The following is an 11,810-nucleotide window of genomic DNA, read 5'->3' as shown; positions in this document are numbered from 1 at the left end:
TGTGTTGGTAAGCTTGCGCTTTGGCCAAGTTCATCTTTACTAGTGACGAAAGTCATATTAAGTTTCAATTACTTGAAAAATGCTTTGACGAAAAATGGTTTGTGAATAACAACCATATAACGTCCTCTAAGAATGTTTCATTGATTGAAATGAGAGTTTAGAATATATAACCACTATTGGATATAAACATTGTGTGATAACTCATGCATGTGTAAGTCCTTATTCCTTGAACCAAAGTATGCATACTTTGCTGATCAGGAAAACCGAAACTAAATTCCGGGTACCAGTACGCGCATCATCGGAAGTTCACGTCCCGTGAAAATCTGCTGGAGTTTGTGAATTGAAAACAAACTTATTCCGGGTACTTAAGTCCTCGTACCAGTCCGCGTACTTAGGTTGGTTATTTTCTAAAAACGATTATTCGTGAACTTAAACTTATATAAACTAAGGAATGCATATTTGCAAACCGTGGTTATAAAGTTTATGAATCGATTCGAGTGAATCAAATCGTCTTTGCTTCGATTGTGTATTGTATACTTCTATAAGATCTAAGCAATTTAACAACTCTCTAACTAGTTCATTTGACTCATTTGAACTAGTTATGGTAAAGAAGAATATGGTTGATATGAAAATACTCATATGCCTAACCATTTGGTTAACTATTGTTGAACCAACTAAATGTACATGTTTGTGTACGGTTACACAAACCTAAAACGTGCATTTCATTTGTGTGTAACAAGCTAAGTTTCGATCAAACGGTTGAAAGATATTATCTTGAATATAATCAGGTTTTCATCTAACGATGAATATTGAATGTTTTTTTACCAAGGTAACTTAGATTCCAAACCCTGATTTGAAAGGTTATATAAAGGAGAACTCTAGCAACTGGGAAACCTAATCCCCATACCTCCTGTGTGATACTAGTTGTATAAGCTAGAGTCGATTCTCCTTTAACCTTAGGTTTCTACCGAGACCCTGTAGGTTAACGAGTTGAAGACTTCATTGGGATTGTGAAGCCAGACCCAACTATTTTCTTTGTAGTTGCGTGATCTGATCCTGTTGTTTCTATCGTACTAAGTACAATCATAAGATTGGCTTGATATTGATTTCTCCGATAGGTAAGATTAAAAGAAGTCACTAACATCTTCGTCTCATCGTTTATCAATTGGTTCATGTTCACCTTGATTCATCAAAAGACGGAACAAAAACTCGTTGGTATTTCTGTGGGAGACGGATTTATCTATTACAGTATACTTTTCTGTGTGATACAGATTCGTTTATCAAAGTCTTCGACTTTGGGTCGTAGCAACTCTTAGTTGTGGGTGAGATCAGCTAAGGCAATCAAGTGCGTAGTATCCTACTGGGATCAGAGACGTAAGGAGCGCAATTGTACCTTGGATCACTGTGAGATTGATTGGGGTTCAAATACAGTCCAAACCAAAGTTAGTTTGTAGTAGGCTAGTGTTTGTAGCGGCTTAATACAATGTGTGTTCAACCTAGATTAGGTCCCGGGGTTTTTCTGCATTTGCGGTTTCCTCGTTAACAAAACTTTTGGTGTATGTGTTATTTCTTTTCCGCATTATATTTTGTTATATAATTGAAATATCACAAGTTATGCGTTTGAATCAATCAATTGGGAAATCCAACCTTTGGTTGTTGATTGAAATTGATTGATCCTTGAACATTGGTCTTTGGTACCGTTCAAGTGTTTTCTCATGTGTTCAATTAGACTCGCAGATTTCTATTTGCTTGAGTAAGTATTGAATCGAGAAAGAGAGATATAACTCTTTGATATACTTTTAGTAAGATTGAGTCTGACTGTCCAGTTGATTCTCTTAAAAGTATATTGGAGTTAGTCCATACAGATTGCTAATCGAAATATTGGGTGTGGTTGTTGTATCCCCGCTTTTTCACTCCATATATTTGTACCCCTTTTTGTCACAAAAATAACAAAGGTTCGAGCAAATAAAGGACAAACTGAAATGATCTTACAAATCTATAAGAGTTGTACAACCTATAAGAGTTAAGCACGAAGGTTTCATATACCATTTTAGATAACTAATATTAAAACCAAAACTACAAAAGTAATTTAGTTTCGATATGTTATCAAGGAAACAATTTACAGAAGTAATTTTCCTTATAGTCCAACAAATTGACTAAGATACTTAATTTTATTGTTGAACCGATTAGTATGTACAATCGCTTGTTTCTATAAGACCAAAATAAAGACCAGAATTAACTTTATTTCTCTCATCGGGCTCTAATTATTCAGAAAACAACTTAGACCTTTCCCTTTAGACAAGACAAACACTAGGTTAGTTAACTAGTTTTTCTTGTCAAGGCATTCAATTAGACTTGAATAACCGAATCCTCCAATTCATAAGTCTAACTGAGATCATAATTAACTTAGTTTCTCCTACCCGGAATCAATTGGACTAAACAAATGACCCCGTAATTTTGTTAAGCCAAAAACAATAGATACAAACCAAAACAAATTGACTTGCAGTTGTTTTTCTTAACCGGAAGCAATTGAAACAAATATAAACATTACAACACCGCAATTACACCGAATTTCGTTAAGCAAAAACACTTGATTAACAATAAACAAGATACCAAATCAGAAGCCAAATAAATTGACACAATTTTTCTTAACCGGAAACAATTGAATAATATAAAATAATCTAGGGCTTTTTGATAAAGTACCCCTACTTTTCACATTACGCTAAAAAATGCCCCCGTTTTTTTGAAATTTGTTAAAGTACCCCATTTTATTCAAAAGGCAAATTCCATCCAGTTAAGTGCTAGGTGGCAGTTATCTTTCCGATTAAAAGTCCTATTTACCCCTGAACTACATCTCCTTGGAGGGGAGGGTAAATGTTCCGACGATCCTGAAAATGGTTTAACGATCCTGAACGGGGCTCGAAGAACCTGAAAGCGTTGTCACGATCCTGAACCGGGCTCGACGAACCTAAAAATATGTCGTAGACGGTCGATTTCTTCCAACCAAAAACCCCAAAACACTTGAGATGATGAACCCTTTTTGGGGAATGAGGTAACGAACCTAAAAGCGGTGTAACGATCCAGAACCGGACTTGAAAATCCTGAAAAATGATGTATAAAATCAATGTGGGAATTGATAGACGCATTTATGTGTCTATTTTGATCCCAATTGTATATATTGTTAGTGCTCGATTTTGTGCTTATTTGGTTATTTTATGTCTTTGTAGGTGTTTTTGGAGAAATACACTTGTGCGGAGAAATTTGGCTCGAAAAGTTGATAAAAGCACCCGGAGGAACCTGCTATACGGACCCTCGAGTTTGGATAAGGGGCACCCAGTTACTAAGGGACACCATATGGCTATCTACACCCCAATTGCTTAAGGGAGACCAGCCACAGATAAGGGGAGGTCATCTTCAACTATTCAAATCTCAAATTTGGCGGGAAAGTTTGTCCAGCAAAGTTCAGACTTAGGGTTCGATTTTTCGGCAATATTTAAAGAGACTCAATCGTTAATATTGGTTGGGACAGACTTCTTAAGGTTAAACAGGGTGGATAGGTCCATTAGATTTGATCAACTAGGGCCGGATCACCGAGTTTGATTGAAACAGTGGAGGATGGGTTTCTCGGGTTTTCAGGGAAGGATTCGAGAGAGGAATAGCCGGAGTTTTTCATGGGAATAAATTCAGACCAACACTTTGCGACAAGATAGGAACGATAAGCAGTTTGGTTTCGAAGAAATAGGAGAGTAACGTGAGTTACGTAAAAACAGAGAAGGAGAAAGTTTCCGAGATTTGTTTCTCTGTTTATGGAAGTTACGTGGCCAAATGAGTAACTAAGATGCTCTATTAGATATCAGTACATCCTTTGAAGAGTTTGGAAAGTGTAAAATACGCCAGAAGACGCGTAAAGAAAGATTTGGAGAGAATTATTCCCGAAACTTGTGGTGGAGGAAAAGCGATAATATTGGAATGATTAATCTAGATATTTTTGCCCGGAGATGTATATATAGCATGTGGTGAGGTCAAGGAAAAGAGGTATGGAGTTTGGGGACCTGAGGAGGGCCAGAGAAGAAGAAATCAGAGTTTTATCAAACTCTGTTTCTGCTGCTGCTGCTGCTGTTGCACATCTCAAGAACACGAAGAACATTAACGCACGAAAAACAGTCGCAGAACAGTGTCGTTGTTCAACAGCAGAAGAGCAGTAACATTTATATACAACAGTTAATCATTGTTCTTCTTTGTACCAGAGATCTGTAACACTTTTACGTTGTTGCAAATCAGCTGTTTTACACCTTTCACTCTTTTAATCAACTTTTGAGCAACAAACATGTATTTTGAGCAAGTGATTAATATGAGGAGCTAAACCCCAACACTGGGATGACGAAGAAAGCCATATTTCATGCGTGTGGTAATTATATTTAATTCTTTTATGACTTTTTGCATTAATTTAATCGTTTTATGATTTTTCTTAATTAGTTGTGAAGTCGTATGATGATGTATGCTTGGTCTAAGTGCTTTTGATGCATCATGCTAGTGATTTACAGTTAATATTTTTAAAATCTACCCTGGCAAAGAATTAGAGTCAATAAACAAGAGTTATAATTGTCTAAGAATTGATTTTTGAACCACATGATATGAGGTTTGGTGGAATACTGAGTCTCAGTAATCTCTCGACATTGTGACAAACCTTGTGTATATATTTTCTTTATTTTTATTGTTTTATATTATTAAGTCTGAAATCGAGTCTATACAAGTCCGAGTTGAATGAACTTTGTTTACCACTAAAACTACATCAGGAATAAATAAAGGGTAAATATGTAAAGTAAATTAGACTTAACTAACACTAGATGGAAAAACTAACGTGAGGGAACTTTAACAAATTGTAAAAAAACGGGGGCATTTATTTTTTAGATATCAAAAAACGAGGGTACTTTATCAAAATAATAGAACATATCAATTGTATCGAGATTTTGTTAAGCAAAAGAAAAATATATGTAATATAAACAGGCTTTTCTTAAACATGAAAAAATATTAACTTACAAATAAAATCGTCACCACAATTTCCGCAACCACTTCTCCTCAGAAAGATATATCATTAAGCGCAAGTTCAAATAAGAACTCTCCCTATATGTGTTGTTATCCTCTCGCAAGAACAAAAGAACAACAACAAAATCAACCTTTACCAGAGAAAGGTTAAATCGGTTTTACCAATAGCAAAAGTTGAAAACCGAAAAATAAGGTACTAATGTACCTTAACAGTACCAATAAACTTCATGAGATTTCAAAGGTTGCATGTTCTAGTGGTTTTGTAAGAATATCAGCTAGTTGACGTTCCGAAGGAACATATTCAAGTTTGATGACGTCATTCTCATTCAGTTCTCGAATAAAATGATATCTAATATCTATGTTTTTGGTACGAGAATGTTCAATTGGATTTCTGTTAGACGGATGTCACTTGAGTTGTCACAAAGACTACTCATATTTGAAATAGTTACTCCATAGTCTATGAGCATTTGTTTCATCCACAGAAGTTGAATACAGCAAGTACCAGCAACAATGTATTCTGCTTCACAGGTTGAGAGGGACTGAGAATTTTGTTTCTTACTGTGCCAGGATACAATGTTTTGGCCGACATAGAAACAACCACCAGATGTATTTTTTCAATCTTCTACACATCCTTCCCAATCAACGTCTGAGTAGGCAACAAGACTGTTATTTATATCCATTGAATATGATAAACCATAATCTAAGGTAACGTTGACATATCTTATGATCCTTTTCATAGCTTTAAGATGTGATTCTTTAGGATTTGCTTGAAATCTGGTGCAACATCCTATACTGAAAGAAATATCCGTCCTAGTTGCAGTTAAGTACAACAGACTTCCTATCATGGGTCGATAAAGCTTCTGGTCTACAGACTTTTCACTAGGATTAGACTGAAGCTTTCCAGTGGTTGGCATTGGAGTTGCCATAGGAGTTGTACCCCGTGGCTCAAATTTCTAGAATAAATTCCTGGAATATTTTTCTTGTGATATAAAAATATTGTCTTTTAGATGCTGAACTATTGACTTGGTTTGGTGTGTCACAAGCTGAAAACCTACGAATTTCCCTGTTTTATCCATGGATGCAAAGAGACTTGGCGAGTGAACTAGGTGAAGCTTCTAGAGCTTCTATTTATGCATGCATTCTTGAGATTCGATTTCTTGAGTTAAAGAGGTTTGCAATCCTAAAAAGTATGATAGTTCTCTAACATTACTCATCTCAAATTCCCCACTGATAAGATTTAGGAAATCGTATATGAGAATTCTTTAGGCGGATCTATAGATGATATCATCCACATATATTTGTACAACAAGTACATTCTTTCCATTCCATTTGGTGATTATCAACACCACCTTTAGAAAATCCTTTTTGAAGTAAAAAGAATGTTAACTTATCATACCAAGCTCTTGGAGCTTGTTTTAAGCCATACAATGCCTTTTTGAGCTTAAGGACATGATCAGGAAATAATGGATCTCAAATCCTTTAGGTTTAGAAACAAAGAGTTCTTCTTTTAAGTATCCATTAAGAAATGCATACTTAATGTCAATTTGAAATAGCTTAATCTTAAGATTGCAGGCATATGCAAGTAAAAGTCTAATTGATTCTAAAAGAGCTATAAGAGCAAAAGTTTCATCGAAATCATTACCTTAAATTTGAGAATATCCTTGAGCAACAAGTCTGGCTTTGATTCGAACAATAGTTCTGTATTCATCTAATTTGTTCTTGAATATCCATTTTGTTTCTACAATGTTGACGCCATATGGTTTTGGAACATGTTCCCAAACTGCCTTTCGAATTCATTAAGTTCCCCATGCATTGATTTTACCCAAGAGGGATCATTAAGAGATCCCTCAATATTTTTTGGCTCAACTGAGGAAAGAAAGCATGTATAATGACAGACATTCAGGGGTTCCCTTCGAGTCATAACTCTGGCATTGGCATCTCTGATGATATCATCTGTAGAATGTCTTTGATGCAACCACTTTGCAGGTTTGTGGGCTTCACTTTCAGTATCGTTGGGTTGCTCAACTAAACTGTCATTGTTATCTTTATCATCTATGTCATAAATGGTAGGAACAATTGCAGGTTCTTCTGCAATTTTCTTTTCTTTGTTAACAGTTTACGAAGGAGGTACTCTGCAGCAATATGATTATCTTGACGAAAATCACTAATATCATAAATAACTACGTTAACAGATTCCTTCATGACTTTGGTTCGAAGATTATATACTCGGAAAGCACGACTATCAGAGGCATAACCAAGAAAGATTCCTTCATCACTTTTGGAATCGAATTTTCCTTGATGTTCTTTGTCCTTAAGTATATAACATTTGCTTCCGAAAACCCTTAAATATCTAAGATTGGGTTTTCTTCCATACCATAACTCGTAAGGGGTATTTAGAGTTTTTGATCTTAGAAAAATTTTATTTATGAGATAGATAGTTGTGAAGACAGCTTCCCCCCAAAATGTTAGTGGTAGATTTTTGTTGTGAAGCATAACTCTAGTCATTTCTTGAATATTCCTATTCTTCCTTTCAGCCACACCGTTTTCCTACGGTGTAACGGGAGCAGAGAACTGATGAGAGATTCCTAGTTTGTTACAGTATTCATATACTTTTGTATCTTTGAATTCTGTACCACGATCGCTTCTTACTTTCTTAAGTCTACGACCTTGTTCATTTTGAATTCTACTCACAATAATCTTGAACTCCTCAATAGTGTCATTTTTGTGTTTTAGGAAAGCAACTCAAGTGAATCGTGTGTAGTCATCTACCATTACTGAAGCATATTTCTTTCCACCAACATTTTCTTGTTGGATAAGACCAAAAAGATCCATATGAATAAGATTGAGAGGAGCAAGAGTGGCTATATCTCGAGAAAGTTTGTGTGGTACTTTTCCTTGCTTACATTTTTGACAAGATCCACATACACCTTCTACTTTAGTATTTATTTTGGGAACGCCTCCGACAAGTTCACGATTAATGAGCTTACCCAGCATTCGGTAGTTGATGTTACCAAACCCTTCATCCTATAAATGAGTTGACTCTACCTTGGTCAGGTTACAATATAAATTTGACTGTATATCAAGGAGATAACAGTTATTCATACTTCGTCGTCCTCGAAAAATTATTTTTCCGGACTTATCTTCAATGTCACAACCTCCCATATTGAAAATAACTTTATGACCTTTATCACAAATTTGGCGTACTGAAAGAAGATTAGCATCATACCTTTGACATAAACAACATCATAGATTTCAGGAACATCTGGAAGTTTGATAGTTCCCTTTTTGATGATAAGGCAGCTATCTTTATAATCTTCTATCTTTATAAACCAAGAGAGATCACATGTCTTGTGTCTACTATAGCCATTATCTAGAAACCATTGGAAAGAAGAAGTGGTCTTGAGTGTAAAACCTCCCAGACATCTTTCAACAGGTTCCACAGAATTTTCAAATTGGTTTTTAGATCCTGTATCAGGAGGTTTTGTAAAGTTTTTAAACAGTAGTTTAGCTTGGTTAATCGGATTTTTTGCACAACAAATCTTCTGAGTCAAAACTTTACTCCTTTTTAGAAGAGGTTCTATATTATGTTTCTTCTTGTTCGGTTTTAACTGTCCAGACGTCAGAGTTGAACATCGGTGAGACTTCTTTTTATGAAGCTTCAAGGTTCCTTGACCAGTCCTCTATCAATCAAGATATTACCGATGTCTTCAGCATATGACTGGTTTTGTTCAATCTTTTCGATTAACATCTTAAACAGTACCGAATAACTCGACATTATTCGCCACACAATTTTCCTGCGGTGTAATGGGATCAGAGAATTGATGAGAGATTCCTAGTTTGTTACAGTATTAATATACTTTTGTATCTTTGAATTCTGTACCACGATCGCTTCTTACTTTCTTAAGTTTGCGACCTTGTTCATTTTGAATTCTACTCACAATAATCTTGAACTCCTCAAGAGTGTCATTTTTGTGTTTTAGGAAAGAAACTCAAGTGAATAGTGTGTGGTCATCTACCATTACTAAAGCATATTTCTTTCCACCAACATTTTCTTGTTGGATAAGACCAAAAAGATCCATATGAATAAGATTGAGAGGAGCACGGGTGGCTATATCTCGAGAAAGTTTGTGTGGTACTTTTCCTTGCTTACCTTTTTGACAAGATCCACATACACCTTCTACTTTAGTATTTATTTTGGGAACGCCTCTGACAAGTTCACGATTAATGAACATACCCAGCATTCGGTAGTTGATGTGGCCAAACCCTTCATGCCATAAATGAGTTGACTCTACCTTGGTCAGGTTACAATATAAATTTGATTGTATATCAAGGAGATAACAGTTATTCATACTTCGTCGTCCTCGAAAAATATTTTTCCGGACTTATCTTCAATGTCACAATCTCCCATATTGAAAATAACCTTATGACCTTTATCAGAAATTTGACTTACTAAAAGAAGATTAGCTTCATACCTTTGACATAAACAATATCATAGTTTTCAAGAATACCTGGAAGTTTGATAGTTCCCTTTTTGCTGATAAGGCAACTGCTTTTATCCCCAAAAGTTACTGACCATCCTTTATAGTCTTTTGTCTTTATAAACCAAGAGAGATCACATGTCTTGTGTCTACTATAGCCACTATCTAGAAACCATTGGAAAGAAGAAATGTTCATGAGTGCAAAAGCTCCCAATGACATCTTTCAACAGGTTCCACAGAATTTTCAAATTGGTTTTTAGATCCTGTATCAGGAGGTTTTGTAGTTTAGCTTGGTTTATCAGATTTTTTGCACAACAAATCTTCTGATTCAAAACTTTACTCCTTTTTAGAAGAGGTTTTATATTATGTTTCTTCTTATTCGGTTTTAACTGTCCAGACGTCAGAGTTGAACATCAGTGAGACTTATTTTTATGAACTTTCAAGGTTCCTTGACTAGTCCTCTATCAATCAAGATATTACAGATGTCTTTAGCATATGACTGATTTTGTTCAATCTTTTCATTTAACATCTTAAATAGTACCGAATAATACTCTTCTGTATCATCCAAATTGAATTATAAAGTACTCAAATTTTTTAATGTGTTATTTGAATCAGTCATGATTTCAAATCTAATAGGTTGGATCGCACCAAACACAGATTGTTAGATGTTTTCGTGTTTGCTCGCTCTGATACCAATTGCAAAGACGAGGGTACCCAAATACACCACAATTTTTTATTTATCAACCTATAAGTCCTCAACCGAATGTGATCGTCTATGGACAGAGTCGAGACAGTACAACAATTCGGTTCATACTGCGTGTAATCGTCTACGGATACGAGATCGAGACAATACAACCAAGTGTGTACTTGATAACAGGTTCAGTAATAACTGAAACTCTATAGGATCAATATCAAGTATTACGGAGTTAAAGTACTTGCGTATTTTACTTAATTATAATAACAATTATAATACGGAAAACAAAGTAAAATACACAACAAGATTTTGTTAATGAGGAAACCGCAAATGCAGAAAAACCTCAGGACTTAGTCTAATTTTGAATACTCTCAGTATTAATCCGCAATACAAAATCAAATACCAACTTCATATACTTGAGACCAAGCAGACTACCCCTAGCTAATTAGTTCCCTAGGTATTCATTTCCCTGAGGTATCTCAACGCGCTGGGATGCTTCACCATCTCCCCGCTTTTCCTCCATGTCCACCAGAGTCATGAAAGCCTGAGCATGCATCCGCGCTCCACATAAATAGGTGGAAGGCATGTCCTGAATAATTCGCCAGCTTCATGAAACAGAGAATTAATTCTGTCCAATGCCTCCTCATGAGAAGAAAACCAGTTTTCGTCGATCCCAAAGCTTCTCTCCGAAGAGTCAGAGGTACGGTTGTCACTGGAAGATCCCATTATGTACTACAAAATAAAAATATGGGAAAAGTTTTCGCCCTATCTGCACCAGCAATCTACATGAACAAGAAAACAGAGTGAGGAACCAGGAGAAAGCACGAGACGATAACTGTAAAGAGGATATACGTGATTTCAAGATGATCTGTACGAACGAAGGATTCAAAATCGCCTCTTATATTCAGCAGAGCGATGAAATACGAAAAAGTAAAACTTTCTGCTAGTCGTGAATTAAGGCGTGATGTCGGATGGAAAAGATATTTATCTATGCGAGTCAATCAGGGTTTGGTAAAAAAAATAGAAGTACGTGTTTGGAACACGCTGGTCTGCGTTATCGCTTCTGCTCTACTGCCATCCCCGGAACTTGAAAGCGAAACCGGCAGTATAACATAAGGAGGAGAGATAACACCTTTCATATGGATGTGATACTTTGGGATATGAATAAGGAAAGGATTTCCTATCTGAGCCACGCATGGAAAGAGTAAACCGGGCCTGCAAGCGACGCCAACAGTCCGCGCCACGCCAAGCCAGCACCGTGCCAAGCCAGCGCTCGTCCCAAACCGATCCAACGCTAACGGATCCATCCCAATCCGAACAACGCCAGCGGCTTCGTTTTAAGCCACACCATGCCAATGGCTTGCCAAGCCAAGCCAGCAACACCAAAAACTATACGTTCCCCATCCTAGCCAAGCTGACGCCAACTATTTGCATCCCGGACAACAACCACTACTACTACTCCGCGTCCTAGCTAGCAGCACCACGAGCAGAATCTACGCAAATCCACTAACACAAGAATCACGAATTCTCCTTACCTCTCGAAAAGGTTAGACGGATCTTCCTGACCATCTTTTCATGACTTGCCATTTCGA

Source organism: Papaver somniferum, chromosome 6 (assembly GCF_003573695.1).
Source record: "Papaver somniferum cultivar HN1 chromosome 6, ASM357369v1, whole genome shotgun sequence".
Taxonomy (NCBI): domain Eukaryota; kingdom Viridiplantae; phylum Streptophyta; class Magnoliopsida; order Ranunculales; family Papaveraceae; genus Papaver; species Papaver somniferum.
The sequence above is the reverse complement of the archived record's forward strand: the minus strand, read 5'-3'. Positions refer to the sequence as shown.